The sequence below is a fragment of the Sciurus carolinensis genome, chromosome 12, assembly GCF_902686445.1.
Source record: "Sciurus carolinensis chromosome 12, mSciCar1.2, whole genome shotgun sequence".
Taxonomy (NCBI): domain Eukaryota; kingdom Metazoa; phylum Chordata; class Mammalia; order Rodentia; family Sciuridae; genus Sciurus; species Sciurus carolinensis.
Window position 1 is genome coordinate 63,962,355 of NC_062224.1, and position 11,632 is coordinate 63,973,986.

An 11,632-nucleotide genomic window follows, 5' to 3' on the forward strand; every position below is an offset into this window, starting at 1 on the left:
TGTCTTTCCTTGCAAACACAAGCCAGTCATCAATCCTAGCTCTGAAATAGAACATTCTTTTAAAAATGAAGGAACCACCAGTATTCTAAATAAAAAAAGTAAATCTGGGAAAGATAGAAAAAAAAATTTTGGTGGGGTTGAAGAAAGGTTCTATATCTGTTGCAAAATAAGCAAGATATCTGTTTGATCCTAAGACAAGAATTTGTTTTATGAGGTAGCCAAAGTCTGCCTGTCTGCTTCTGTATCTCTCCTCAATGTCCCTCCTGGATCTAGTTGTGACTCTTTTTCAATCTCGTGTTGGCTATACTGAAAAGTCCTAGCTCAGAAAATAAACCAATCTTGTGCATTTTTCACACACTTCTCAGATATTCTCTATTAATATAAGAACTTCAATTTAACTACTGAGTCAAAGACTGAATTGTGATTGGTTTTCTTTCTTTTAATATTTTTGGTGAATATACAGAGAATAGCTTTTTCTAAAAACAATAACACTTAAAATAAGATCCCATCAGATGATGGTAACTTTTCATCATGCACAGATAATACAGAGTAAACAACCACCATTACTACCACTGTAAACCCTCTCCCCGCCAGGTTAAGTGAGCTGATAGCCAAAGAGCTATACTGAGAAGAAAAGAAGTGCTCTACCACCTTTGACAATGTGACACTATCTACTCCTCAATGCATAGATTTGGATGAAATGAGAGGGAGGAAGACAAGCTGAGGTCAAGGCAACATGGAATAAGGAGAAAGCTACAGTGTTGCTGAGGGTCACACCTGTACAGAGGATAAAGCAAACAAGAGAGAAAAGAAAGCAGTAAATGGACAATTTTGGGCAGTGAATCCTGCCAGCTAAACTCATGAAAATTTTTGGCAACTCAGGCCAGCACCTAATGTATGTATTGAGGTCTTTTGTCTGCTCAGCATTCTGCAGGACAGTGCTGAAGTTCCAAAAATCATATTACATTTCAACTCAGAAACATTTCTTCGATGTCCAGCAAGCAGTTAGCTCTTGTGCTAGGCAGAGGTGACAATAAAAGTACTACAAGTGGATGTAGGTAGCCCTTCAAGGAGCATGAGGTAGGTTGTGCCTTCACTGAATGGCCCTGTTACCAAGAACTCCATGTAGTCTCTAATGGCTCGAACAGTCCTGTTTAAGGATGTAGCCAAATGACAGATGCAGAATCTTCCTTTCTCTAAATAGGTTCATGTTCTCCAAAATCTTTGTTATGCTTTTCCCCTGGTTCCTTCTTATCCTTTAAGACTCACCTCCACATCTTTCCCGTGTAACATTTAGTCAGTTTTGCAGCATGAAACCATGGTTCATTCACTTTTCTGGGCATACCTAACAGTATCTTTGAAGGACATTTCATTCTCAAGTATAGTTTTGTGGTTCATAACTAAATACCAGCAAATTTGGCCCATAATAGTATGCAAAGCATCATAAAGCAGTGATTGCTGCTATTGTATCCTGAGCTCATGATCTTAATCTCTTTTTCACCTTTAGTATTTTCAATTTCATTTAAAGGCACATCAAAAATACTGATGCTTCATCAGAACTTCTTATTTTATAAACCTCATGTTTTAATTTTTCTTCTCAATTGAATCATATGTAACCAGACTTTTGCACCTTCTTTTCCAAATCAGTAGGAAGTTTAGGTCAAATTGATATTTGATGCTTTGACAATAGACCTGCATTATTCATAGACAAGACATACTGGCTCTCCCTGACTTGAAATTTCTTCTATGTGTTCCAGGGGATTTGGCAATCTCTCCTTTCTCCATTTGCACTGTGTAATGTGTGATGGGCAATCCTGTTTCATGCATTGCAGGAACAAAATGTAACACAGCTTCATTTACTTGGGGATATATTCTTTTTCTTGGGTCCAGTAAAGCATTTGGCAGCTGCTTTGCAAGAAAATGTAGAATTGTATTTCTTTGTCTGATGTGGAAATGTACAGCAGTTATAAAAATGTGTGCTCTGATGGTCTATTTCCATGTATTTCTGTATCTGAAATAACTTTATTTCAATGCCAAATTATAGTGAAAGCTTTCTGAAGATATTTTAAAGGGCAATTATCAACAATGCTTGTATCACAAGTGTAATAGTTAAAAAATGAACAGCTGTAATAAAGGGCATTAACAGCCATATCACAATTGCTACCAGGCTACTGTGATGATAAGATGCCATGGGCATTATAAGATAAATTTCTATCTCAGAGATATTAAGATGTGAGAAAAAATACATCTTAAAGTTGGTGAGATATGGTAAAGACTTATGGAATACATGTACAGCTTTTCTTAAAGGAAAATTCATAACTCAAACACTGACCATGAAACAATAAAGAAGAAAGAAAAGTGATCTGCTTTGGAAGGCAAAAAGAAGATCTGTGAAAAAAATGAATAAATTAGAAACCAAAAGCAATATAGTCATTTTTTAACCATTTTGGGTTTTCTATTATAATTTATCTTGGAAATTTCTGGACATAGAATAAAATCATCTGCAAAAACAGTAACAACAACAAAAATAAAAATGGAAAAACCTCATTTGTTCTCTCTTTCTCTTTCTGCCACTTGACTATCTATGACTTTTATTTAGTTTTCTCTTGCCCTATTGCATTGGCAAGTATGTTGCTGGCTATGGTTTGAGATGTATTATCTTTTAATCTGTTTGGTCATTCCAGTTTACTAAGAATTTTTAGAAAAACCTGGAATGGGTGTGGACTTGAATTAAATGCCCTTTGGTTTCATCATCCATTGAAATGATCCCATGTTCCTTCTCTTGGACTAGATGTGTATCACATTATAACATCCTTATATCGCAACGTCCTTGTATTCATGGGTTTAGCTATATTTGTGGTTACTTTTTAGTTTCGCAAAATCCGGCTAAAGCTATTTCATCTAAGAAGGTAAATATTAAACTTTAACAGCACACATCTAAGCACATTCAATTGATTTGTGCCCAGCATGGCTGCCTGCCTTAGAGTTCTGTGTTCTTGCATTTCTTCTACATCAACCCCAAACTCCCACAATGGAGAGAGTAGCTCTACTTAGTAGTATAAAGTATAGTAGTGGAAACAATAGGGTGCTGGCAGAAAATTAGGTTGAGTAATAGAACAATCTATACATGATCCTCGAAATGACAATTTAGTGCATGATTTAAAAAAAATGAATCAGTGAGGGAAGGATGGAGTGAATTTTAATTTATCTTACAGGAAGTAGTATTTTCCATGCCTCTGAAATTTCTATGTACATCTCCTGTGACATTTATCCTGTGGTGTTACCAGCATAACTGGAGATGGCAGAGTAGGGACCCCCGAGGCTATGGAGATAAGGAGAGGAGAGAGAGAGAAGCTGACCCACATACACATCCATTTCCACTGTTATAGGTTCTCTTAGGGAATATCTCTTTGGTTGGAGGGAGCATTCTTTCTCATGGGACATTGGAAGAATTTATAGGTTATAGACACTTGTCTATTTTTTTCACACAATTACTTATGATTCTTTCCAGAAGCTAAATTATATATTTTCAAAAATGATATTAAAAATAAGTAATACATGCATAATCCCTTTGAAAATTTCCTTTTGTATGAAAAGTTTGCTGTTTTATAATGTTACTATTAAAGTATGAAAAAATGCTTACATTTCAGCAATCTGAATGAGGTAATTATGGCTGGATGTCTTCATTGCTATAACTATTTAAAAAAAATAAGTTTTTTTTTTTTTTTTTTTTTTTTTTTTAAGCCAGAACACCTTTGCCTTTGTGGCAGGGACTTTGCTCCAGATGATACTGATTCTTACCCATTTTTTATTCCCAAAGATGAGGTGGAATTTTCCAGTTCTGGGGTCCTAAACTATTCAGTTGACTCCCATCTTTAGGCAAAGTACAGGAGCAGGGAAAGTAATGTCAGGATACTTTCTGGCACTGACCTTGAAGGGGCAAGAAGACCCTTCGGTAGAGGTTTATTTGTTGATACCTGAGATGACTTATATCTCATTTAGATAAAGACAATTTCTGTATTAGACATCTTTTCATTGCTGTGAACCAATGACCAGAACAAAGTAGAGAAGGAAAAGTGTATTTTGGCTCATGGTTTCAGAGATTTCAGAGGTCTCAGTCTATAGTCGCTATGATCAGCTGACTCCATAGCTCAAGGCCTGAGGTGAGGCAGAACATCATGGCAGAAAGGTATGGTTGAGGAAAACTGCTTAGTTCATTAAAATTGAGAAGCAGAGGGAGAAAAGTAGGAGCCAGGGACAAGAAGATATAATCCCCTGTGATCCCCTTCTTCCAGCAATGTCCCTTCTGCTATAATTCTCACCCACTACTGTAGTCCTTTCAAATTATTAATCCATCAAATGGATCAATCCACTAGTTAAGTTATCTCATGATCTAATCATCTCACCTCCTGCATTAATGCTGGAGATTTGGGGGGACACCTCATACTCAAGCCATAGAAAAAATTAATGTAAGGTCTATCCCACAGAGAGGACGCATGGTTAATGTTGGGAGAACTTTTCATGCTTCACAGGGGAATACAGAGCCAGCCTGGAAAAAGAATGATGAATCTACAGTCTCAGCATCAAGCTGGAGAGAAATGCATTTGGTGGAGCCTGAAGAAATAAGGTTGGTGACACCTAATCCAGTGAGCTGCAGGCAAATTGCTGGTGGAGATGCAGGCCACATATTGCTTAGTTTGTGTCCTCTTGCAGGTCTAAGTGAATCAAAAACATGCCCAAGCCTAGGGGTCGAGGGGATAGCTAAGGCTTTATCTGGTACAATGCCTTTCCTAGACAACGCACCTAGTTTTTCAGGAAAGGTTCATTGAGGCAGCTCCAAGATGGTGGTTTCAGGAAGAGAGAATGTTTCTTGTTACATCAGAGTGGATTTTTAAAAAAAAATTTAAATTGTTCTAATTAGTAATACACGATAGTAGAATGTATGTATGCATTTTGATAAATCATACATAAATGGAGTATAATTTCTCACTTTTCTGATTATACATATTATAGGATTAAATCAGGCATACAGTCATACATGTACATGAGGTAATAACGTCTGTTTCACTCTTCTATCCTTCCTACTCTCATGCCCCTTCTCCTCCCTTCATTCCCCTCTACCTAATCTAAAGTAACTCTATTCTTCCCTAGGAACTCCCATTGTGAATTAAGATCGACATATCAGATAAAGCATTTGGCCTTTGGTTTTTTGGGTTTGGTTTACTTCACTTAGCATGATATTCTCCAGCTCCATCCATTTACCAGCAGATGCCATAATCTCATTCTTCTTTAAACTGAGTAATATTCCATTGTATATAGATACATATGACATTTTCTTTATTCATTCATCTGTTGAAGGACACCTAGGTTGATTCCATAGATTATCTGTTGTGGTTTTGGATGTGAAAAGAGTTCCCTAGAGAAATCACAGAAAAAGGACTTAAGATCATTTACATTACAGGTAATAGAAGAAGGGGAATTTTTAAAAAGTTGGTGTGTTGTCCAGTTTGCAAAAGGAGATTAATTCTCCATTAAGCATCCTGATCAATGATTCAGTCTCAGAGGCCCCAGACTCAATATCATTGCCTTCTCCATTAGCAAAATGACTCTGGCCAAAGACTTACAGTGCTTCTCTTCAGGAATTTCCAGGATGTGCAAAGAGATGGGATTTCTGGGGAAGGTTGTGCTCTGTATAGTAGATCAGAACAATGGAACCATGGGGACTTGCTTACCAACACCACTTGGGACTGACAACTGCCATTTATCTAAGCAAACACATAAACCTGAAGGTCAGACTGGCGTCTCCAAGTTGCTATCTGTTCCTTGGGTAAACATCTTTTCTGAACAATTATAAACAGATTACTTCATCTGTTACACACATAGCCACTGTGATCTGAGCTTATGTCATCTCTCTTTATTTCCCTCCCTCCTGTTTTCTTTCCATTTCTCTGACTCTCCCACACATGCATACATATATACTTTCTAAATGACAAAATAATATTTTTTAAAAAATCAAACATGAATAGTTTTGCAAGAATTTTCATCAAGATTTAAAACTTAAGTACCTAATTGGATTGTTTTGGAGTTTTAGATGTGATTCTTAGTCTGATGAAAAATGTTTGCAATTATAAAACACAAAGGTCACCCAATCACCAGTAGGATGACACTTGTTCTGTAAGGACTAGGATTCTTGAGAATGAATAGACCAAATGCTGTGAAATGAAAAGAAAGACTGCCTAAGCTGTCAGGATGGGGGTATGCCAAGCCTGTCCCAGTCATATGCCCCCTCGAGGGCTTTGTATCTGCTGCACATGACTAGATCATCTTCTCCATCACACATCTTTTTTTTTTTGTATGCAATATTTATATTTGTTGGAACTATCTGTACATGACAGTAGAATGTATTTTGACATATCATCACATATGGAGTATAGCTTCTCATTCTTCTGGTTGTACATGATGTAGAATCACACAGGTTGTGTAGTCACATATATACACAGGGTAATAATGTCTGATTCATTCTACTATCCTTCCTACCCTGTATCCCCTCCCCTCTCTTCATTCTCCTCTGCCTAATTCAATGTACTTCTATTCTTCCCTAGCTCCCACCCCTTTAACTGTGAAATAGCATCTGCATATCAGAGAAAACATTCAGCCTTTGGTTTTGGGGGACTGGCTTACTTCACTTAGCATGATATTCTCCAGCCCATTCTTTACATATAAATGCCATAATTTTATTCTTATCTAAGGCCTAGTAATATTCCATTGTGTACATGTGCACCACATTTTCTTTATCCATTCGTCTGTTGAAGGGCATCTAGGTTGGATCCATAGTTTAGCTTTTGTGAATTGAGCTTCTATAAACATTGATGTGGCTGTGTCACTGTAGTATGCTGATTTTAAGTCCTTTGTGTAAAGACAGAGGAGTGGGATAGCTGGGTCAAATGGTGGTTCCATTCCAAGTATTCTAAGGAATCTCCATATTTCTTTCCAGAGTGTACCAATTAGCAATCCCACTAGCAATGTACCTTTCCCCCCACATTCTCCCAACATTTGTTGCTTATATTCTTGATAATTGCCATTCTGACTGGAGTAAGATGAAATCTTAGTTTTGATTTGCATTTCTCTAATTACTAGAGATGATGAAAATTTTTTCATATATTTGTTGATCAATTCTATTTCTTCTTCTGTGAAGTATCTGTTCAATTGCTTAACCCATTTGATTATTATTATTTGTTTTGGTGTTAAGTCTTTTGAGTTCTTTATATGTCCTGGGTCTCTTATTCTTCCAAATGAATTTCATGATTGCTTTTTCAAGTTCTATGAAGAACATCATTGGGATTTTAATAGGAATTAAATTAAATCTGTATAACAGTTTTGGTATGGCCATTTTGACAATATTAATTCTGATTATCCAAGAACATGGGAGATCTTTCCATCTTCTAAGGTCTTCTTCAATTTCTTTCTTTAGAGTTCTGTAAGTTTTCATTATAGAGGTTTTTCACCTCTTTTGCTAGATTCGTTCCCAAGTATTTTATTTTATTTTTTGAGGCTATTCCATAACACATCTTTGAATGGTCTGTTCCCTGCTACATTTAGGTCTCTGCTCAAATGCCAAGTCCTCACCCAGTGCTGTGGATGTATGCCATTTGTCCCCCATGGAATCATGAGTCTGAAGCTTGGTCCTCTGTGTAATGTTAAGACATAGGGGACCTTTGAAAGTTGGGACCCAGTTAGAGAGTTATTAGGTCATGGAAGGCATCACCCTCAAAAGGGATTAAGGCAGTTCTCAGGGAACCTTGAACTAGTATTTACTAGAGGGTTGTCATTAAAAAAATGTATGGTTCCTCTCTTGCCTATTGCTTCTTGCCTCTTTCCTCTTGTACATGTTACAGCCACTATGCCATCTGCCATGTGGTAACACACTCAGACAAGTCTTCACCAGGGCTGGCACCACGCTGTTTGGACTTACAGCTGCCCAAACTGTGAACTAAATAAACCTCTTTTCTTTATAAGTATCCAGCATCAGGTTTTTCATTATAGTAGCTTAAAATAGACTAATATATCCAGCTTCATTTGTTGCTCATAAGAATTCCTAGTCACTAAAATGTATTTGCTCACCAATTAATTATACACATCCCCCTCAGTGATGTTATTTCTAGGAAGGCAGGGGTTTTGCTTGTTCCATGCATTGCTCTCTCCCCAGGAATGCCTAGCATATAGTGAATGCTCAAGACACACACACACACGCACATATATATACATATATATATGTGTATGTATATATATATATATATATATATATAGAGAGAGAGAGAGAGAGAGAGAGAGAGAGAGAGAGAAAGAGAGAGAGAGAGAGAGAGAGAGAGAGAGAGAGGAGAGAGAGAGAGAGAGAGAGTGAAATGGAGTATATGGGCCAAATTGCTTCATGTATTTCTGTTTTCACCAGCATATTTTTTTTGGGGGGGTGGCAGGTACTGGAGACTGAACTCAGGGGCACTCGGCCACTGAGCCACATCCCAACCCTATTTTGTATTTTATTTAGAGACAGGGTCTCACTGAGTGGCTTAGTGCCTTGCTGTTGCTGAGGCTGGTTTTGAACTCACGTTCCTCCTGCCTCAGCCTCCTGAGCCACTGGGATTACAGGTGTGTACCAGAACATTTTAAGTTTCCCATATTCTGTCCCTCTGAGAGTTGTCTGAGGTCCAGAGCATAGAATTCACATGGTACTGGACAGAATGATTGTCTCTATCAATCTATCATTCAAAAGACACACAAAGTTTTACATGTCCAGAAGTCACTCTTCCATGGACAACCACTGTGGAGCATAAACCTTATGCACCACTCTGCCCCAGAATGTTTCCTATTCTTTATCTTCCTTGAACCACCCCAAATCACCATCATACCATGCATAGATCACCTAATAGACTACTAAAACGTGTCTTTGCTTCGTTTCTTGTCTCTGACTAACTAACCCATTTTCTTCAAAATGACCAGAAATGATTTAAGAAACCCATCTGATCGTGTGGTGACTATGCCTTCTACAGCATTAGCCTCCACTTGCCCAGCCTCTACCTGATCTGTCACATTGGCCTTCTGACAACTTCAGTGTGATCCCACTCCATGTGCCTCAGGGCCCTTGCATCTCATTTCTGGTGACTGAGAGATACTTCCTCGGACTCATCATATAGCCAAAATCATCTTTTTCATCACTTTTAATTTAAACGTTAAAATCTCAAAGAGACCTTCTTTGACATTCCTATCTTAAGTAGTCCAACTTGTCCTGTTGTTTTCAAATATGGCCCTCTGTTTATTTTTTTCTGAGATGCTACAAGTTGTGTTTTCCTTGTTTACCTGTCTCCACATTTCACTGTCAGTTCCTTGAGAGTTGAGTTGGTGCCATGCCTATCATATGGACTACTATATCCTCAGTATCTAGCACTGTGCCTGGCACAAAATAGGTGCTCAGTATACAAAAATCAGTCAATGAATGAAAGAAAAATATTGTTAAGTGAATGAATCTTTTAGATTCTGATGAAAGTCAAGGTCCTACTCCAAAAGTTGACAAATCAAAGAAACCTTATTGAGTACATTTTGACCAGGTCCTGACCATGACTCTCCTAGACCTAAGGAGAATCAGTCTCCACTGACTTCTGTTTGTGATTAGGTCTCAGTTTTGAGTTTAGTCCAGTTTTAGCAAGAAAGCTACTGAGTCAGTTTAGCAAGAATCCCCCATCCTTGGTATCTGATCATCTCAATAACAATCAGATTCTTCATCCCTCATCTTTAGTAATTTATGCTTTCTGCTTGTTTCCAGAAAGAATTCTATTGAGTCAGTTTAGCAAAAATCTCCTACCCTTGATGTTTCCTCTTAGGAAAGCTCTATGCACTGACCCCTGCTCTTCTCTTTGCCTATAAATCCTCTCTGGTCCCTGCTACATTCAGAGATGAGCCTGGTCTCTGTTTCTCTCTGTTTTTCTTTTTTCTTTTTCTGATATGGGTTTTGCACCCAGGTCCTGGTGCTTTCTAGGCAAACTCTCCAACACTGAGCTACATCCCCAGCTCCCTTGTCTCTCTTTTTCCCACCACAGAACTCCCATTGCAGAAGTTTCTCTCGCACAGTCTGTATCACTGTCTTCAGTATGTATCAAGGATTCGTCTTGCAATGTCCCTCCTTCCTGGCCTTTTCTTCATTTCCACCTGCATCATCTTGGCTCTCCCATGCACATAGCCTCAGCTGGCCCCTTAAAAGTTTACAGACACTTGCACCTTCTGCTGGTCTGACCACTTCTCACATGTTTGCTGTGCTGCCCGCAGGCTTTGTGTGCTGAACAGAAACAGGATAAGTGCAAGGATGCCTTGTTAAAACAACCTAAAACCCCCTTTTCTTCAAAGCTGTATTCCCAGAAAAGTTATTATTGATATTATTAATAAATGGCTAAAGGCATTTTAAATGTGCTAAAGTGTTGGGTTTGCAAGAAACTCAATAAATGGCATCTCTTCTCCTTACCCTGCAAAAAGGAAGAAGATTTAAAGAGTAAAAAAGGATGCAAGGTTTGTATTTAAAAAATAAAAACTCTTTTCTTTTAATATGAGTCCACTCTTCTAAAGAAAACTCAAAGTAAGTATTTTGGTTCCCTAACTGGTGAGGTGTATAAACTGGTATGATATCCCAGCTCATTTTCTTCACTTATGTAATGGAGGATTCATTATATGCAGTGTTCCCCCAATTTCATAAATCTGTAAATCTTTTCTCCCATTGGAAAATAATATTTTCTTGTTAAAATTCAAACTTAAGAAAAACATTTAAAAGAAAGGATATATTTTGGCAAATTAGTTATTTTTCTGAAAAATGTTTCCCCAACACTTTTTGTTTGTTTGTTGAGAGTGAGGCTGGGTGGGAGAGGGTATCAAAAGGCAGAGAAGGCATCCGTATACATTTGAAGTTACATAAAACAAGGTCATTACCAGAGAAGGACAGTAAACATAGAAAGTTGTCTACTTTCCAGGTTTTGAGACACAAAAGAGACGCATGAGATAAGTTCACAATTCCCAACACAGTTGTGCCAATAGCTTCTCTTTTATTAACAATTGAATCTTATCCCAAAGATAAAACAAATGCATGTGTGTGTGTGTGTGTGTGTGTGTGTGTGTGCACATAAGAACAGATCTGATTTGCTTTCTTTTCACACACTTGATTTGGTTGAACTGCAAACAAGGAGTGAACTAGTTCAAAGTCAAGCAGTGGAAGGCAGCAAGAGCTGGGCAAGCTCCCGGATAATGGCTCCAGATGGTGGTGGCAGAGGAAGTGGGGAGCACACAGGTTTACACGGTCACATTGGTATGTAACCTAATACCAGTGTTTGCTTAGTTGGGGCATTTTGTGAAAGCAAGGTTTAAATATTCATGTGACATAGAGTGCATTTCACTTTCTTATAATAACAGACCTAAAAATGACTGCTGTTTTTATTGTCCTCCTCTATCTCTAGAAACCCTGTTAGAGGCTTTATGTGGTTTATTTCCTTTAGGCCTTATAATTGTCTGGATGTGGTAGAATCAGTGCCCTCATTTTATAGAGGAGATAATGAGGTTTAGAGAGCTCAAGTCAATTGTCCAAGGTCATACAACTGAT